The sequence below is a fragment of the Oncorhynchus tshawytscha genome, linkage group LG08 (genome assembly GCF_018296145.1).
Source record: "Oncorhynchus tshawytscha isolate Ot180627B linkage group LG08, Otsh_v2.0, whole genome shotgun sequence".
In the NCBI taxonomy this organism is placed as follows: Eukaryota; Metazoa; Chordata; class Actinopteri; order Salmoniformes; family Salmonidae; genus Oncorhynchus; species Oncorhynchus tshawytscha.
This window is the reverse complement of record NC_056436.1, coordinates 11,071,808-11,091,482: the sequence shown is the minus strand read 5'-3', so window position 1 is coordinate 11,091,482 and position 19,675 is coordinate 11,071,808.

Sequence of the window (19,675 nt, the reverse complement as noted above, 5' to 3'; positions counted from 1 at the left end):
CGTTGTTGTTATCTTAGCTGTTTACCCGTTGTTGTCTTAGCTGTTTACCCGTTGTTGTCTTAGCTGTTTACCCGTTGTTGTCTTAGCTGTTTACCCGTTGTTGTCTTAGCTGTTTACCTGTTGTTGTCCTAGCTGTTTACCCGTTGTTGTCCTAGCTGTTTACCCATTGTTGTCTTAGCTGTTTACCCGTTGTTGTTATCTTTTAGCTGTTTACCCGTTGTTGTCTTAGCTGTTTACCCGTTGTTGTCTTAGCTGTTTACCCGTTGTTGTCTTGTTTACCCATTGTTGTCTGCTGTTTACCCGTTGTTGTCTTAGCTGTTTACCCGTTGTTGTCCTAGCTGTTTCTACCCGTTGTTGTCCTAGCTGTTTACCCGTTGTTGTCCTAGCTGTTTACCCGTTGTTGTCCTAGCTGTTTACCCGTTGTTGTCCTAGCTGTTTACCCGTTGTTGTCCTAGCTGTTTACCCGTTGTTGTCTTAGCCCTCCCAATCAATACCTGTGATTGCTTTATGCCTTTCTCTAATGTCAATATGCCTTGTATACTGTTGTTTAGGGCAGCTCTCATTGTTTTATTTTACTGTGGAGCCCCGAGTCCCACTCAACATGCCCTTAGATAGCTCCTTTGTCCCAGCCCCCACACATGCGGAGACCTCACCTGGCTTAACTGGTGCCCTCCAGAGATGCAACCTCTCTCATCGTCACTCAATGCCTAGGTTTACCTCCACTGTACTCGCACCCTACCATATCCTTGTCTGTACATTATGCCCTGAACCTATCCTACCATGCCCAGAAATCTGCTCCTTTTATATTCTGTTCCCAACGCACTCGACGACTAGTTCTTATAGCCTTTAGCCGTGCCCTCATCCTACTCCTATAGTTTGTTAACAAGAAATTTGTGCAGTGGTTGAAAAACGGGTTTTAATGACTCCAAACTTAAGTGTATTTAAACTTCTGTCTTCAACTGTATTCATAAGACACTTATTATATAATTTACAATCGGCCAGCCGAGCTGAAAGACTGATCGACATGAACATTCATGAGAAATAAGGATGAGAAATAATGGTGAGGCATCATTCGACAGTAGAAAAAAGATTAAAGCCATAATCCTAATATGGGCATGTGGCCGCCCTACACTTTTGCAGGACCCCATTGATTCGTACAATTTGTAACATTCACCCCCCCCCCCCATCTGAATGATTATAGAAACTATACAAAGTAACAAAGTGTGATGTCATATCACGTAAAAAATGCAAATCTACAGAGATTAAGGAGGGGGGACCCATGTACCCGCGCGTCAATCAAGCAGGCTTCTCTCACTCACTTGGTTTCAGTCACCCCAAAGATTGAAGAGGGAGACAAATCCAGCTATGGCCTCCTCCTTGTCAGGCCTCTCACAATGGGCTTGTCAGGCCTCTCACAATGGGCTTGTCAGGCCTCTCACAATGGGCTTGTCAGGCCTCTCACAATGGGCAGACAGCCTCCCCACATACGGCACTGGATCAAGGGTGACCTTGTTGAAGAGGAGATCCCAGGAGCCTGTCTATGTAGCCTGTAAAGGGAAATGTTCAGTTAAACAGTGAATTTGATTTCCTTTTCTGAAACACGATGCTATCAATTCGTTGGAGTAGTGATCTACTTATTTTACTATGTGTTTTCTGGAGTTCTTGAAGTACTCAATTTGAAATATGCAATAGTTGGTTGTGTACTTTTTTTGTGAAACTTTTCCATGTTTGTATTTGGAATTTTTGTGTGCTTGAAATGCTCAATCGATTTAAAATGAATGACACTAACTTACAGTATGTTGGGTTTGTCGTCACGGCTTCACAGCGTATCCCCCCTTCTTTGCCCTGGGTAAGCTGATTTCGTATCGCAGCATTCCTGCTGCGGTGGTTGCCTTGGAAGCGGTGCAGACAGAATTTTCTAAAATGCCTGTCATTACAACTTGATGACACTTGAAAGACACAAGGAGATGGAAAGTTAAATAATTACCCCCCCCACCTTCCCTACCGAATCATCATGATTAGCCTCAATGACACAAGCTACATCAACTGTAAGACAACAACCCACACAATGGAATGGAAGAACATGATTTTAGGGGTAAATTACAAATACTATACACAACGCAACTCCTTCTGTGGACAACATTCCTTCATGTCAGCTGTGTGCTGGCAGTTCTCAGACAATGTAGGAGGGGCTTAAGGATGGAAGAACCAAAACCATAGAGTGAATGTCAGCTGTGTGCTGGCAGTTCTCAGACAACGTAGGAGGGGCTTAAGGATGGAAGAACCAAAACCATAGAGTGAATGTCAGGTGTGTTACAGAAAATATACCGTTCACAAGTCAAAACAGTTACAGCCATCGTGTCAGACTCATCAAACTCTGATACTTACAGCGCTTGCAAGATCCACTGATCCACTGTCAATGATTGTACAGCATCCGTCTTCAGGATCAGCTTCCTGGCAAGACCCATCGAATGTTCTCCCCAATTGATAAAGCAACTGCGCTTGAAATGTGTACTACACACGCGTGACATGATTTTCGGTGCAGCCTGTCCACCCTATCAATGTCTTCAATCTTCAGAAGATAGTGTAAACTTAAATCAACACTATGGCATCCAGTCACAACACAGTGGTAGGTAGCTTGCTAGCTAAAAGTCACGACACAGTGGTAGGTAGCTTGCTAGCTAAAAGTCACGACACAGTGGTAGGTAGCTTGCTAGCTAAAAGTCACGACACAGTGGTAGGTAGCTTGCTAGCTAAAAGTCACGACACAGTGGTAGGTAGCTTGCTAGCTAAAAGTCACGACACAGTGGTAGGTAGCTTGCTAGCTAAAAGTCACGACACAGTGGTAGGTAGCTTGCTAGCTAAAAGTCACGACACAGTGGTAAGTAGCTTGCTAGCTAAAAGTCACGACACAGTGGTAGGTAGCTTGCTAGCTAAAAGTCACGACACAGTGGTAGGTAGCTTGCTAGCTAAAAGTCACGACACAGTGGTAGGTAGCTTGCTAGCTAAAAGTCACGACACAGTGGTAAGTAGCTTGCTAGCTAAAAGTCACGACACAGTGGTAGGTAGCTTGCTAGCTAAAAGTCACGACACAGTGGTAGGTAGCTTGCTAGCTAAAAGTCACGACACAGTGGTAGGTAGCTTGCTAGCTAAAAGTCACGACACAGATGAAAAGGGGTTAGTTACCAATATTGTTCTGCCACGTTGTGCTTACGCTATTTTATGGTTTGTAAACAAAGCCATATGATGACGGTTTTAAGGCGTTACATATTTAAATGAGTTACAATTACAAGACACTATCATTGGTGTATAAACATTACCGGCTTTACCTGACTTTGCATAAAGTAATACCTGCTTCCTGAATCCAAACGTTTGACATGGGAGGGGACCAGTAACTGTATGAAACCAGCTTCAGTTATTTTTCATACTTACGTCAAGCTATGATGAACTGGTTCCATCAAGATATCATCCCATTTGATGAAAAACATTATTTTCACTGTTTATGACCTTTTTAAAGTGACCAGTGTTCAATGACTCTATGTAGACAGGGCAAAGCTGTCTCTTAAGGTGCAGGGTAGTGTAGCCGGCTAGAAACTGTGACTAAGATTCAGGGCAGGGTACTGGGCGGAGGCCGGCTAGTGTTTACTGTTTAACAGTCTGATGATGGCCTGGAGATAGATGCACCTGTTCTGTCACTTCCTTCTGTTAGCGGGGTGAACGGGTTGTGGCTCGGGTGACTGAGGTCCTTGATGATCTTCTTGGCCTTCCTGTGACACCGGGTGCTGTAGATGTCCTGGAATACTCCCCGACAGGGACCATTTCAGGTTGTCAGGGATGTGCACCACCGAGGAACTTGAAGCTTTGGACCCTTTCCACTGCGGCCCCCTCAATGAGATAGAGCCACAGGACATAGCCTCTGAACAGTCATCGCAGAATATTTAATTTGAGGGAATTGACGGAGTGGCTTATGAGTGGCTTACACACACAAACAAACACACACACACACACACACACACACACACACACACACACACACACACACACACACACACACACACACACACACACACACACACACACACACACACACACACACACACACACACACACACACACACGCACACACGCACACACACACACGCGACACCGATTCCTGCCTGTAGCTATTCTCTGACAGCCTCAATGGCTTCTTTAGGTTAATCTATAGCGTGCCCGCAGTTTAGATGTCATTACAGTTTCATATGCTGTTCATCACAGCCCCGCTTATGGCAACAACAGACAGGCAGCCCTCCAACTGAGACGCCAGCATTTAGCTGCTGTCTCCAATTCAGATTGGACAGGGGAAGACTAAACCAAACCAAACCACCTAGTGTATCATTCCAAATCATTTGGGTGAAATGGAATGAAATGAGAGGGGACGCATGATTTAGATTGGGTGTAATCATTTTACACATTTCCAGTAATTAAAAAGAATGCCTCAACAAAAGGCGCGCGGCTTGGTGTAATTGTTGGCGTGACGATGAGCCCCGACACTATAACTAGGGCACTGTTGACAGGCGAGTGAGAGAGAGAGAGAGAGAAAAGAGAGAGAGGGGAAAGAGAAGAAGGGGGCTGGGTAGATGGATACGAGGATTTTGAAGGAAGATGTTAAAGATTAGGAAGTAATGTGTCTCTCTTGTTTTAAAGCCAGGAGCAAAATGTTTTTCTGTATATTGCCCAGACAGAGAGAGAGAGAAACAGAGGGGTGGAGAGAAAGAGAGAGAGAGAGAGAGAGAGGTGGAGGTAGAGAGGAAGAGGGAGTGAAGAGAGAGAGAGAATCTATTTAGCGGCATGGTTGAACAAGAGGGGGAGAAAGAGAGGAAGAGAAAGAGGGCAGTGAATTAAACGGCTCTTCTGGATGTGGTGTGATAAGTGAATTGGAGGTGGGAAGAGAGAGAGAGAGAGAGAGAGTGTGGCTAACTAGAGAGAGTAGCTAGCCTCTGGCTGGCTGAGAGTGAGTGAGTGTGTGGCTAACTAGAGAGAGTAGCTAGCCTCTGGCTGGCTGAGAGTGAGTGAGTGTGTGGCTAACTAGAGAGAGTAGCTAGCCTCTGGCTGGCTGAGAGTGAGTGAGTTTGTGGCTAACTAGAGAGAGTAGCTAGCCTCTGGCTGGCTGAGAGTGAGTGAGTGTGTGGCTAACTAGAGAGAGTAGCTAGCCTCTGGCTGGCTGAGAGTGAGTGAGTGTGTGGCTAACTAGAGAGAGTAGCTAGCCTCTGGCTGGCTGAGAGTGAGTGAGTGTGTGGCTGACTAAGAGTGAATGGGGCCAGCAGGCAGTGTGGGTGTGTGCTTGGCTAGACTGTCTCTCTGTAACTGGTCCAGAGTTTTAAGCAGAGGCAAATGATTGGCAAGAAACTAACTACCATGACTGTCATCTCCCTCACTGTATCCCTATAACAGGGTCTCCAACAGGTTGATCGCAAGTAGCTCATAGCCCACCTATGAGTAGCTTGTCAAACAATTTTGAAAGTACGTGCAATTTTCACGTTTTCCCACCACAAACTGTCATAAAACAAATCTCAGAAGTATCAGACACCGTAAGCTCCCAGCTACTATTTAACCAATGATTCATTGACATTATCCCACCCCTGGTTAGCCTCCATTGGCTTAAAAAGCCAAACCTAACACAATATCTGCCAATTAATTTCCAGGAATATTGTCCCCCCTGTCTGTCTGTGTGGTGGGCTTGTTTGTCTATTACCGTGTGTAGCTGTCACATTCTGACCATCGTTCGTGTGTGTTTTCCTTGTTTTAGTGTTGGTCAGGACGTGAGCTGGGTGGGCATTCTATGTTGTGTGTCTGGTTTGTCTATTTCTATGTTTGGCCTGATATGGTTCTCAATCAGAGGCAGGTGTTAGTCATTGTCTCTGATTGGGAACCATACTTAGGTAGCCTGTTTTGTGTTGGGTTTGGTGGGTGATTGTTCCTGTCTTTGTGTTTGTGGCACCAGATAGGCCTGTTTCGGGTTTTTCACGGTTCTTGTTTTGTAGATTGTTGTATTTTCATCTTTCTTAAAGATGTACAAAAATAACCACGCTGCATTTTGGTCCGCCTCTCTTTCACCAGAAGAAAACCGTTACAGCCAGTTGATGTGATAACCATCTTGTGGGTTGACAGAAAAACTTTGCCCAAAACCTGCTCAATTAAATGTTAACTGTATAGTAGGCTTACCTGGCAGAAGTATATAATTTGTATCTATTATTTGTTATTTGCAAACTCTGCCATAAAATGAGCAGCAGCACAGAACCATCACAAGGCCGGCACATTAGACCTCAAATTCCTCACTCGCTAGATGCGCACTTAAAGGAGAATTACACTCAAAACTATACATTCTTCCAGACCCTAAAAAAAGTATGTCGATTTATGCATTGACATGGACTCAAAACATGCAATTAATATTTTTTGCTATAAACAATAGTAATTTTAAGAGTGGAAAAAGAAACCCGGAAAAATGAAACTGAGAACATCATTTTCTGGGGGGAAAAAATCTCATATTTTATAGTTGTTTAATAATCGTTATTTTACCAGGTATATTGACAGAAAACAACACCGTGCACTTATACACTAAGGACCCTGGGAAGAGTTGATAACATAGTGCACTACTTTCTCTTATACACTAAGGACCCTGGGAAGAGTTGACAACATAGTGCACTACTTTCTATTGAACACTAAGGACCCAGGGAAGAGTTGATAACATAGTGCACTACTTTCTCTTGTACACTAAGGACCCTGGGAAGAGTTGATAACATAGTGCACTACTTTCTCTTGTACACTAAGGACCCTGGGAAGAGTTCCAGGGGAGAGGAGAAGAATGTGCCTATTCGAAAGCTAGAAAACAAATGAGTAGCTGGTGACATGTTTCATTGTTTAAAAGTAGCCCCCATGATAGAAAAGGTTTGGAGACCCCTGCTCTATAGTAATATATACCATCTAACAGACACTTTAAAATCACTTTGAGATTGGGGAACCCTGATCTATAGAGAGTCTTGTTACATCCTCTCTCTCTCTCTCTCTCCCCTCCAACCTGAAACTGTTGTGTATTCTGAGTTTACCTGGTTGATTTCCAACAGGTCATGTGTGTGAAAGTATGTACCAATTGATTAAAGCGGCAATCAGCAATTGAAACAAGTGATGTCCCCACCCCTGTTTCGGTCAGAAGCTGAGGAATGGGGCTGGAGAAATGTAATCACTCTCAAGGACAGAATTATGGATGCAAGGACTTGCCATCCATGACATCGAAATCATATTTTTAACCATGTTTTGAGGCTGTGTAGTGTTTGTTTACATTTACTTTGTTTTTACAAACAATGGAGTACAAACATTGGGTTCCGATGGAGTGTGACAGTTGAACTAAGCTCATTAAAAGTGATATTCTTCAAGAATCAATAAGTTACTTGTGGTTGCCACGTGTTGAGTCATAGTCACAGATCTGTGGTAGGGGCCCACCGCTTGACTGATAGTGTTGACAGAAACACACACACACACACACACACACACACACACACACACACACACACACACACCTTAACTGTCACTGTTACTCACACGCACACACACACACACACACACACACACACACACACACACACACACACACACACACATACTCACATACACACACTCAATCACACCCCCATTCACGCACTCATTACTGACGCCACACACTCACACACACACATTAGTTTACTCCAATTGGGGAGGGGTGATAGGGTTAGGGGAAAATAATAAAGGAAAGTATATATCTTTATAAATAAAAAATATAAAGTATATGTGGGGGATTGGAAATGATGCACACAATTACATTGATGGAAGCCACAATCTACCTGCAATATTTAAGCTGATCTACCCCCCCCACCCCCAATAAAAAATAAATAAATACTTGAAACCTGACACACATCTGACACCCGCCCTTCTCCAAACACACTGCTATTTCTCCCTCTCTGTGAAAGCTTGGCACTGCGCTCTCCTTTTCTCTCCCTCTTCTCCATCTCTCTCCCTCTCTCTCTCTTCTCTCTCCAGCTCTGGATATTATCTAAGAAGCCCACACAGCACGCTGCCTGCCTTTCATTCACTGCCAGACACTCTCCCTGTCTGTGCCGGTCTCTCTCTCTCTTTTCTCTCTCTCTCTCTCGTTTCTCTCTCTCTCTCTCTCTCTCTCTTTTCTCTCTCTCTCTCTCTCTCTCCCTTTCTCTCTCTCTCTCTCTCTCTGGGATGGGAAGGGAAGGGATGGGAAGGGATGGGAAGAGAATGGATGGGATGGGAAGGGAAGGGATGGAAAGCGATGGGAAGAGAATGGATGGGATGGGAAGGGAAGGGATGGGAAGAGAATGGATGGGATGGGATGGGATGGGAAGGGATGGGAAGGGATGGGAAGGGATGGGAGGAGAATGGATGGGATGGGGGTGAGATGGGGAAGGGAAGGGAATAGATGGGGATGTGATGGGGATGGGAAGGGAAGGGATGGGAAGAGAATGGATGGGATGGGAAGGGAAGGGAAGGGAAGGGAAGGGAAGGGAAGGGGAAGGGAAGGGATGGGAAGGGAAGGGAAGGGAAGGGAAGGGATGGGAAGGGATGGGATGGGAAGGGATGGGAAGGGATGGGAAGAGAATGGATGGGATGGGAAGGGAAGGGATGGAAAGGGATGGGAAGAGAATGGATGGGATGGGAAGGGGAGGGAAGGGATGGAAAGGGATGGGAAGAGAATGGATGGGATGGGAAGGGATGGGAAGAGAATGGATGGGATGGGAAGGGAATGGATGGGATGGGAAGAGAGAGAGGAAGGGATGGGAAGGGATGGATGGGAAGGGATGGGAAGGGATGGGAAGAGAATGGATGGGAAGTGAAGGGATGGGAAGGGATGGGAAGAGACTGGATGGGATGGGAAGGGAAGGGATGGGAAGAGAATGGATGGGATGGGATGGGGAGAGAATGGATGGGATGGGGTTGGAATGGGAAGGGATGGGGGTGAGATGGGAATGGGAGGGGAAGGGGTGGGAAGGTATAGGATGTGAAGGGGATGGGGATGGGGATGGGAAGGGATTGGAAATAGGTTTGTGAATGCCATCAGCCTTTGTCTTCCTCTGTAAATCAATGTTGTTTGTAGACATGGCCACTGTTTCAGACACGGTGGCCTTAGTTGTTCACACACAGTCGAGTCATGGAAGACTGTTCCTGACTTGTGGCTGTAATTACAAGGAAGATGATACTAAATGCTTTAGGTGGAACATGGCACACACACATTACACACATACACGGTTAGGGGACCTCTGGGCTAGGGACTGAATACACTTTGTTTGCATCCAAAATGGCACCAATTAGGGCAATGCTGAGCTCATTCTGTGTCTCTGCCCCCTCCCTGTCTCCTCCTTCCCTCCCCTGTCTCCTCCTTCCCTCCACGGTCTCCTCCTTCCCTCCCCTGTCTCCTCCTTCCCTCCCCTGTCTCCTCCTTCCCTCCGCTGTCTCCTCCTTCCCTCCGCTGTCTCCTCTTTCCCTCCGCTGTCTCCTCCTTCCCTCCGCTGTCTCCTTCTCCCTCCCCTGTCTCCTTCTCCCTCCCCTGTCTCCTTCTCCCTCCCCTGTCTCCTCCTTCCCTCCGCTGTCTCCTCCTTCCCTCCGCTGTCTCCTCCTTCCCTCCGCTGTCCGCTTCTCCCTCCCCTGTCTCCTTCTCCCTCCCCTGTCTCTCCCTCCGCGGTCTCCTCCTTCCCTCCCCTGTCTCCTCCTTCCCTCCCCTGTCTCCTCCTTCCCTCCGCTGTCTCCTCCTTCCCTCCGCTGTCTCCTCCTTCCCTCCGCTGTCTCCTTCTCCCTCCCCTGTCTCCTTCTCCCTCCCCTGTCTCCTTCTCCCTCCCCTGTCTCCTCCTTTCCTCCGCTGTCTCCTTCTCCCTCCCCTGTCTCCTTCTCCCTCCCCTGTCTCCTCCTTCCCTCCCCTGTCTCCTCCTTCCCTCCCCTGTCTCCTTCTCCCTCCCCTGTCTCCTCCTTCCCTCCCCTGTCTCCTCCTTTCCTCCGCTGTCTCCTTCTCCCTCCCCTGTCTCCTTCTCCCTCCCCTGTCTCCTCCTTCCCTCCGCTGTCTCCTCCTTCCCTCCCCTGTCTCCTTCTCCCTCCCCTGTCTCCTTCTCCCTCCCCTGTCTCCTCCTTCCCTCCCCTGTCTCCTTCTCTCTTTCCATGTATCCTTCTCTCCTCCCTGTCTCCTTCTCTCCTCCCCTGTCTCCTTCTCTCCTCCCCTCTCTCCTTCTCTCCTCCCCTGCCACCTTCTCTCCTCCACTGCCACCTTCTCTCCTCCCCTGTATCCTTCTCTCCTCCTGGGTCCCCTGTCTCCTTCTCTCCTCCCAGGTCACCTGTCTCCTTCTCTCCTCCCCTGTCTCCTTCTCTCACTCCCCTGTCTCCTTCTCTCCTCTCCTGTATCCTTCTCTCCTCCTGGGTCCCCTGTCTCCTTCTCTCCTCCCCTGTCTCCTTCTCTCACTCCCCTGTCTCCTTCTCTCCTCCCCTGCCACCTTCTCTCCTTCACTGCCACCTTCTCTCCTCCCCTATATCCTTCTCTCCTCCTGGGTCCCCTGTCTCCTTCTCTCCTCCCCTGTCTCCTTCTCTCACTCCCCTGTCTCCTTCTCTCACTCCCCTGTCTCCTTCTCTCCACCACTGTCTCCTTATCGTTCTCTCTTCCCCTGCTTTCAGTTTCCTTTAATATAGGATGACAGAGAGCATAAGGATTGGATAGAGGAGGAGGGAGGGGGTGTGGCAAGCAGTGTGGGAAAAGAAAGGGGGGGATGAGAGAGAGAAAAAGTGTGATATTTAGTGTGAAGTTGGGGAGTGAATGAAGAGCTGAAATGTGTGTATGTGTGTAGAGTTTATGTGTATGGCCCAGGGCTATGTTTAGTTCAGATTATCACTCCAAAGTGATAAATAAAAACGTTTGCCCCAAGGGAGGGAGAGAGGAGGAGGGAGGGGGAGAGAGGAGGGAGGGGGAGAGGAGGGAGGGGGGGGAGAGGAGGAGGGGGGGGAGAGGAGGGAGGGGAGAGAGAGGAGGGAGGAGAGAAAGGAGGGTTGAAGAGAGAGGGGATAGGAGGGAGAGAAAACATGCTTGATCTTTGTACACCTCAAAATAGAACTAAAGCCTCCAGCAGTTAGTGTGTGTGTGTGTGTGTGGGTGTGCGTGTGCAGCTATGTGTTGTGTGTGTTCTCTCTGTCCCTTCAGCCCTTTCCCATGTCCTTTCTGTCATAATCACAGAACAATGGAGATCTTCCTGCAGGCTCTAACGCCATTAACACCACACACACACACACACACACACACACACACACACACACGCACACGCACACGCACGCACGCACGCACGCACGCACACACACACACACACACACACACACACACACACACACACACATTTACGGCCGTGTGCCGCCTGAGCTCTTGCACACAACATTTCGTCGTTACTGTCCCCATGGCAACATGGCAACGCAGAGCCTGCCGTTGTCCCCCCCCCTTTTCTTTCTGTCTCTCCACCCTTTGTTTCTTCCTCTTTTACCTCTCCGTCCTTCCTTCTTTCTTCTCTCCTCTGTTTTCCTCACCCATTCCCTCTTTTGTTGTTTCTTCCTCTGCTTCTCTCCATTCTTTGTTGCTCTTTCCCATCTCTCTCTCTGTCTGTCTCCACAGCAACGATCAGCACTGAGGGATATTCACCTTTCTCCACAGCAACTATCAGTCATCAGTGTTGTGTTAAACACCTACATCACTGAGAGGGATATTCACCTTTCTCATCTCTCTCTCCTCTGCCTCTCTCTTTTCTCATATCTCTCATTTCGTCCTTTTTTTGTGCAAACCATTTGCAATGTCTCTTTCATTTAGTAGAGAATGCAGTACCACATGGACAGTTACATTAGACTTTGGACTTTCTACAAACAAGTTCCTTTGTGAATAAGAAATACCAGCGTCGTCACAACAATTCGGTGCCCCTTAAGAGGAGTGTAATTTGGTTTAAAAAATAACTTTTTACAATAATAATAATTCATACATTCTGTCATAAAGATCACATGTTCAACCTAACATTATGCCCCCCCCCATCTTTTATTTTTTTATTTCACCTTTATTTAACCAGGTAGGCTAGTTGCAACTGCGACCTGGCCAAGATAAAGCATAGCAGTGTGAACAGACAACACAGAGTTACACATGGAGTAAACAATTAACAAGTCAATAACACAGTAGGAAAAAAAAGGGGAGTCTATGTACATTGTGTGCAAAAGGCATGAGGAGGTAGGCGAATAATTACAATTTTGCAGATTAATAACACTGGAGTGATAAATGATCAGATGGTCATGTACAGGTAGAGATATTGGTGTGCAAAAGAGCAGAAAAGTAAATAAATAAGAACAGTACGGGGATGAGGTAGGTAAAAATGGGTGGGCTATTTACCGATAGACTATGTACAGCTGCAGCGATCGGTTAACTGCTCAGACAGCAGATGTTTGAAGTTGGTGAGGGAGATAAAAGTCTCCAACTTCAGCGATTTTTGCAATTCGTTCAGGTCACAGGCAGCAGAGAACTGGAACGAAAGGCGGTCAAATGAGGTGTTGGCTTTAGGGATGATCAGTGAGATACACCTGCTGGAGTGCGTGCTACGGATGGGTGTTGCCATCGTGACCAGTAAACTGAGATAAGGCGGAGCTTTACCTAGCATGGACTTGTAGATGACCTGGAGCCAGTGGGTCTGGCGACGAATATGTAGCGAGGGCCAGCCGACTAGAGCATACAAGTCGCAGTGGTGGGTGGTATAAGGTGCTTTAGTGACAAAACGGATGGCACTGTGATAAACTGTTTGCTGAGTAGAGTGTTGGAAGCAATTTTGTAGATGACATCGCCGAAGTCGAGGATCGGTAGGATAGTCAGTTTTAATAGGGTAAGTTTGGCGGCGTGAGTGAAGGAGGCTTTGTTGCGGAATAGAAAGCCGATTCTTGATTTGATTTTCGATTGGAGATGTTTGATATGAGTCTGGAAGGAGAGTTTACAGTCTAGCCAGACACCTAGGTACTTATAGATGTCCACATATTCAAGGTCGGAACCATCCAGGGTGGTGATGCTGGTCAGGCGTGCGGGTGCAGGCAGCGAACGGTTGAAAAGCATGCATTTGGTTTTACTAGGGTTTAAGAGCAGTTGGAGGCCACGGAAGGAGTGTTGTATGGCATTGAAGCTCGTTTGGAGGTTAGATAGCACAGTGTCCAAGGACGGGCCGGAAGTATATAGAATGGTGTCGTCTGCGTAGAGGTGGATCAGGGAATCGCCCGCAGCAAGAGCAACATCATTGATATATACAAAGAAAAGAGTCGGCCCGAGGATTGAACCCTGTGGCACCCCCATAGAGACTGCCAGAGGACCGGACAGCATGCCCTCCGATTTGACACACTGAACTCTGTCTGCAAAGTAATTGGTGAACCAGGCAAGGCAGTCATCCGAAAAACCGAGGCTACTGAGTCTGCCGATAAGAATATGGTGATTGACAGAGTCGAACGCCTTGGCAAGGTCGATGAAGACGGCTGCACAGTACTGTCTTTTATCGATGGTGGTTATGATATCGTTTAGTACCTTGAGCGTCGCTGAGGTGCACCCATGACCGGCTCGGATATATGAAAGAGAGGTTGAACAGGCTGGTAATAGGGGTTGCGACAATGGCGGCGGATAGTTTCAGAAATAGAGGGTCCAGATTGTCAAGCCCAGCTGATTTGTACGGGTCCAGGTTTTGCAGCTCTTTCAGAACATCTGCTATCTGGATTTGGGTAAAGGAGAACCTGGAGAGGCTTGGGCGAGTAGCTGCGGGGGGAGCTGTTGGCCGAGGTTGGAGTAGCCAGGCGGAAGGCATGGCCAGCCGTTGAGAAATGCTTGTTGAAGTTTTCGATAATCATGGATTTATCGGTGGTGACCGTGTTACCTAGCCTCAGTGCAGTGGGCAGCTGGGAGGAGGTGCTCTTGTTCTCCATGGACTTCACAGTGTCCCAGAACTTTTTGGAGTTGGAGCTACAGGATGCAAACTTCTGCCTGAAGAAGCTGGCCTTAGCTTTCCTGACTGACTGCGTGTATTGGTTCCTGACTTCCCTGAACAGTTGCATATCGCGGGGACTATTCGATGCTATTGCAGTCCGCCACAGGATATTTTTGTGATGGTCGAGGGCAGTCAGGTCTGGAGTGAACCAAGAGCTGAATCTGTTCTTAGTTCTGCATTTTTTGAACGGAGCATGCTTATCTAAAATGGTGAGGAAGTTACTTTTAAAGAATGACCAGGCATCCTCAACTGACGGGATGAGGTCAATGTCCTTCCAGGATACCCGGGCCAGGTCGATTAGAAAGGCCTGCTCACAGAAGTGTTTTAGGGAGCGTTTGACAGTGATGAGGGGTGGTCGTTTGACAGCGGCTCTGTAGCGGATACAGGCAATGAGGCAGTGATCGCTGAGATCCTGGTTGAAGACAGCAGAGGTGTATTTGGAGGGCCAGTTGGTCAGGATGACGTCTATGAGGGTGCCCTTGTTTACAGATTTAAGGTTGTACCTGGTGGGTTCCTTGATGATTTGTGTGAGATTGAGGGCATCTAGCTTAGATTGTAGGACTGCCGAGGTGTTAAGCATATCCCAGTTTAGGTCACCTAACAGAACAAACTCTGAAGCTAGATGGTTGGCGATCAATTCACAAATGGTGTCCAGGGCACAGCTGGGAGCTGAGGGGGGTCGGTAGCAGGCGGCAACAGTGAGAGACTTATTTCTGGAGAGAGTCATTTTCAAAATTAGTAGTTCGAACTGTTTGGGTATGGACCTGGAAAGTATGACATTACTTTGCAGGCTCTCTCTGCAGTAAACTGCAACTCCTCCCCCTTTGGCAGTTCTATCTTGACGGAAAATGTTATAGTTGGGTATGGAAATCTCAGAATTTTTGGTGGCCTTCCTGAGCCAGGATTCAGACACGGCAAGGACATCAGGGTTAGCAGAGTGTGCTAAAGCAGTGAGTAAAACAAACTTAGGGAGGAGGCTTCTGATGTTGACATGCATGAAACCAAGGCTTTTTCGATCACAGAAGTCAACAAATGAGGGTGCCTGGGGACATGCAGGGCCTGGGTTTACTTCCACATCACCCGCGGGACAGAGGAGGAGTAGAATGAGGGTGCGGCTAAAGGCTATCAAAACTGGTCGCCTAGAGCGTTGGGGACAGAGAATAAAAGGAGCAGATTTCTGGGCATGGTAGAATATATTCAGGGCATAATGCGCAGACAGGGGTATGGTGGGGTGCGGGTACAGCGGAGGTAAGACCAGGCACTGGGTGATGATGAGAGAGGTTGTATCTCTGGACATGCTGGTTGTAATGGGTGAGGTCACCGCATGTGTGGGAGGTGGGACAAAGGAGGTATCAGGGGTCTGAAGAGTGGAACTAGGGGCTCCATTGTAAACTAAAACAATGATAACTAACCTGAACAACAGTATACAAGGCATATTGACATTTGAGAGAGACATTTTGCGAGGCATACAGTAATCACAGGTGTTGAATTGGGAGAGCTAGCTAAAACAGTAGCTAAAACAGTAGGTGAGACAACAACAGCTAATCAGCTAGCACAACAACAGCAGGTAAAATGGCGATGACTAGGCAGGGAGGGGTCGGATTAACTACACACAGAGCCTGAGTGCAGCTGGGGCCGACAGATAAAACATAAACAAGCAGAATGGAGTATCGTGATTAATGGACAGTCCGGCATGCATCAGCTATGTAGCCAAGTGATCAGTGTCCAGGGGGCAGCGGTGGATGGGGCAGGGAAGCTGGACTGGCGAGTATTATCCAGGTAAGGTAAAAGCCGCTAGCAGTGGCTAACAATGACTAAATAGCTTGTAGCTAGTTAGCTGGTTAGCTTCTGGAGGTTCTTGAGTGTGTTCTAAAAATTAAAAATAATAGCGATTCCGTATCACATTGGGTGAGGCAGGTTACCGGAAGGTATAAACAAATTAAAAATCGAAAAGAGATTGAAAGTAAATATGGGTCCAGTGAGTGTTTGGGACGCGGCGATTCAGACGGTTAGCAGGCCTGTGCTAACAAGCTAACAGTTAGTAGGCCGGGGCTAAACAAGGTAGCAGTTAGCGGACCGGGGCTAAACAAGCTAGCAGTTAGCAGGCCGAATTAGCAAGCAAGGAGATAGCAAGGGCTAGAAAGTTAGCCTTTGGGGGGCGTCGCGATGGGGTGAGTCTGTTTATGCCTCTTCATGCGGTGACATCGATAGACCGGTCGTGGGTCCGGCATTGTAGCCCAGGAGTATGCTTCGGTGGTAGCACAGGAGCTCTGGCCGGGCTAGCTTCAAGCTAAGTGGGTGGAAACGCTAGCCAGGAGTTATCATCCGGGGTTGCGGTTAGCTAGTTAGCTAGTTGTGAAGATCCAGCTGAAAATGTTCCGTTTACGGTGGGAATCCGGGGATTAAAAAAAAATATATATAGGTCCGTTATGCTCTGGTTAGAGTCGCGTTGTTCGAACTGGCAAGAGCTTTCCGAGCTAAAGGTTAGCTGATGACCGGTTAGCTGAAGACCGCTAGCAATGGTTTGCTGACTGATACCTGGTAGTTAGCTGGCTAGCTTCAGTTGAGGGGATCCGAAGTAAATATAAGTACTTTAGAGAAAAATAGCTACATTGGGTGAGGCGGGTTGCAGGAGAGTATTTAGAAGTTGAGGTTTAGCAAAATGTTTTAAAAGATATGCGAAGAAAAATATGTTAAAAAAAACCTGATATATACGATATATACAAGGGACACGACACTACAAGACGTCCGACTGCTACGCCATCTTGGATCCCGCTTATTCTCAAGATTAACAGAATACTATAGTAAGTTCCTATTATGTGCCAAATTAAGTAACAGGGTTGACCATAACAGGGTTGACTGTAACAGGGTTGACCGTAACAGGGTTGACAGTAACCGGGTTGACAGTAACCGGGTTGACCGTAACAGGGTTGACAGTGACAGGGTTGACCGTATCAGGGTTGACCATAACAGGGTTGACCGTAACAGGGTTGACAGTAACAGGGTTGACCGTAACAGGGTTGACCGTAACAGGGTTGACAGTAACCAGGTTGACAGTAACAGGGTTGACTGTAACAGGGTTGACCGTAACAGGGTTGACAGTAGCAGGGTTGACCGTAGCAGGGTTGACCGAGCCACTGCCTGTTCACCCCGCTGTCATCCAGAAGGCGAGGTCAGTACAGGTGCATCAAAGCTGGGACCGAGAGACTGAAAAACAGCTTCTATCTCAAGGCCATCAGACTGTTAAACAGCCACCACTAACATTGAGTGGCTACTGCCAACACACTGTCAATGACACTGACTCTACTCCAGCCACTTTAATCATGGGAATTGATGGGAAATTATGTAAATATATCACTAGCCACTTTAAACAATGCTACCTTATATAATGTTACTTACCCTACATTGTTCATCTCATATGCATACGTTGATACTGTACTCTATATCATCGACTGCATCCTTATGTAATACATGTATCACTAGCCACTTTAACTATGCCACTTGGTTTACATACTTATCTCATATGTATATACTGTACTCGATATCATCTACTGTATCTTGCCTATGCTGCTCTGTACCATCACTCATTCATATATCCTTATGTACATATTCTTTATCCCCTTACACTGTGTATAAGACAGTAGTTTTTTTTGGAATTGTTAGTTAGATTACTTGCTCGTTATTACTGCATTGTCGGAACTAGAAGCACAAGCATTTCGCTACACTCGCATTAACATCTGCTAACCATGTGTATGTGACAAATAAAATTTGATTTGATTTGATTTGATTTGATTTGACCGTAACAGGGTTGACAGTAACAAGGTTGACAGTAACAGGGTTGACAGTAACAGGGTTGACCGTAACAGGGTTGACCGTAACAGGGTTGACCGTAACCGGGTTGACAGTAACCGGGTTGACAGTAACAGGATTGACCGTATCTAGGTTATCTATCACTCTATCACAAAAACACCATCAAATGGCCAAAAAGATTATGACCTGTTTACCTGCTATTACAATATGATTTGACTATTGGTGTTTCTTTTGAAAAATAATATTTTAAATGGACTAGTTTCTGTCTTGCCTGCTCCACGCTCCCTGGCGTTTGAGGGCGCCAGGCTGCACACCTGTTACCATCGTTACGCACACCTGTTACCATCGTTACACGCATCAGCGCTTCATTGGACTCACCTGGACTCCTTCACTTTGTTGATTGCCCACTCTATATCTGTCTGTTCCTCAGTTTGTTCCCCCGTGTCAGCGTTATTGTTGTTATGTTTCCCTTGTCCAGACGCTGTCCTTGTTTCGTTTCATGTCCATTATTCGTTAAATGTTCACTACCTGTGTACTTATTCTCGTCTCCCAGCGTCGGTCCTCACAGTTTCATCATATTAAAACGAGAGTTGTAGGGTTTTACAATGATGGTGAAAACTTGGAGAAATGTTGGGGTTAAAATCTTCCTAGATGTCACAGAGGGTGCACGGAGGGACATGTCAACATGCTGAATGTTGGGGTTAAGCGTGTTAAATTATTCCTAGATGTCACAGAGGGTGCACGGAGAGACATGTGAAAATGCAGAATGTTGGCACTGTAGCAAGTATTTATTTATATTTAGAATCCAATTGATTGAATTCTCCAAGTGGTCTATATTAAAAGGCACTTCATTTAATGTAACAGGCTTTTCAAATTCAATATTGGTGCACGATATCTACTTAAAATATCCAATATCATTCCTCTCCAGGCTTCCAAGTGGCAGTCTAGACACTGGTTCGATCCCGGGCTGTATCACAACCGGCTATGATCGGAGTCCCATAGGGAGGTGCACACTTGACCCAGCGCCGTCCGGGTTAGGAGTGAGTTTGGCCGGGGTAGGACGTCATTATAAAATAAGAATTTGTTCTTAACTGACTTGCCTAGTTCAATAAAGTTTTTTTTTTAAATACAAAAGGAATGCAAAATACACCCATTGGTTCTACTCCTTTGTAAACATGATTACTCCAGCTCCCCTCGGCCAATCGTTGTGTTTTAAACCTACCACAATGAAAATAATGGATCACATTACACTGTTAAGAATCAACACCCTTCACTGTCCTCAGAGGCTTTTTTAACGAACTATATCAGACTGCAGCACTTGAGTTGGAAAGACAAGTGGAAATTTAACCAGCGACTCTAAAAGTGTTATTGCTGTGTGTATGTGTGTGTATAGGTGTGTGTGTGTGTGTGTGTATGTGCGTGTGTGTATGTGTGCGTGTGTGTGTGTGTATATGTGTGTGTGTGTGTGTGTGTATGTGTGTGTGTGTAAGTGTATGTGTGTGTGTGTGTGTGCGTGTGTGTGTGTGTATGTGTATATGTGTGTGTGTGGTGTGTGCGTGTGTGTGTATGTGTATATGTGTGTGTGTATAGGTGTGTGCGTGTGTGTGTATGTGTGTGTGTGTGTGTATGTGTATATGTGTGTGTGTATAGGTGTGTGTGTATGTGTATATGTGTGTGTATAGGTGTGTGTGTATGTGTATATGTGTGTGTGCGTGTGTGTGTATGTGTATATGTGTGTGTGTATAGGTGTGTGTGTGTGTGTGTATGTGCGTGTGTGTGTGTATGTGTATATGTGTGTGTGTATAGGTGTGTGT